The sequence below is a fragment of the Agrilus planipennis genome, unplaced genomic scaffold (genome assembly GCF_000699045.2).
Source record: "Agrilus planipennis isolate EAB-ADULT unplaced genomic scaffold, Apla_2.0 scaffold178, whole genome shotgun sequence".
NCBI lineage: Eukaryota > Metazoa > Arthropoda > Insecta > Coleoptera > Buprestidae > Agrilus > Agrilus planipennis.
Genome location: NW_020439320.1, coordinates 362,796 through 363,965, shown reverse-complemented (window position 1 = coordinate 363,965; position 1,170 = coordinate 362,796). Strand labels below are relative to the sequence as shown.

General features: G+C 35.4%; 1 long non-coding RNA gene across 1 annotated transcript in view; it reads left to right on the top strand.

Annotated features, from left to right (window-relative positions):
* Positions 1-1,170, top strand: part of LOC108738390 — a 14,045-nt gene that overhangs the window by 6,029 nt on the left and 6,846 nt on the right. The window lies entirely within an intron of this gene.

Here is a 1,170-nt window from a genome sequence, read left to right as displayed (position 1 = left end):
TGGTAATTTTTTACATTAGTTGACATTGGAATTGAGACATGAAGTTTAGTCAGGTAGGTAGTACTCACCAAGTAAAGTAGTGTAGTAGTATTTACTAGAATTTTGTTTATTATTTGTTTAAAAATGAATGTGAGTGAGATACAGGCCCTTAAAGTTTTCTTAATCGGAGGAAATTCCGGTAGGTACGGCCCTGGCTTCAGCCTTCCGTCAGCTGTTCCCGCCAAACATCGTTTGTCCTAAAACATATCTTCCTAACATTATTCTAATGTATCAGCCCGCCTTCGGCGGGCAGGGGCATTAAACAAACTCGAGTCTGTCATACATCTACCTAACTAAACAATGACGTCATCAATGCATATTTGGCGAGAACAGCTGACGAAGGGCTGCAGCCAGGGCCGTACCAATCGAAATTTCCTCCGATTAAATAACTTTAGGAGCCTGTATCTCAAGCTACATTGGTTTCCGCACGGAATTAATGCTACCACACGATTCTACTTGGTGAGTACTACCTACCTGACTAAACTGCATGTCTCAATTCCAATGTCAACTAATGTAAAAAATTACCATTCTTTAGAAATATATTAGAAGTAAATCAACACTTTGTTAATCTAGTAATTTTGTTAATAAGTAATAGCATCAAGAGAAAAAAATTCGGCATCTCTCTCGAGTATGAAGTGTGAATTACCACCAGGGGGTTCCGTACTTTCTCCCTGAGACCTATATACAATTTTTTACCATACCCTTGACCCTAAAGTACAATTTTTCCTGGTTTTAGAGACGAGAAAGTGCAATATATTTAATTTGTATCTTAAGTAAAAGGTCATCGATCCGTTTATAAACAAATAAAAATAAATAAATACACACTTCCATGTAAGAAATCGGTCATTAGGAAAGTATTTTAACACCCTCCGCATGATAATTGCCACCCGAACTGAAGACGAGGGTGTAAATCACACAGAGGATGATAAAATCCTTTCTTACACGCGAGAGAATGTTGTCCTTAAAATAGTCCGGTATACTCAGTCATAATAAATGAAAAATGAATTGTCGCAATTTTGATTTTTTTTATAATTCTTAGAAATTTCAATAAAAATTATAATTTTTAGGAATTTTTAAACATTTATTTGAATAAAATAATGCTTGCTATAGTGTTAAACACTGTTAAGCGGT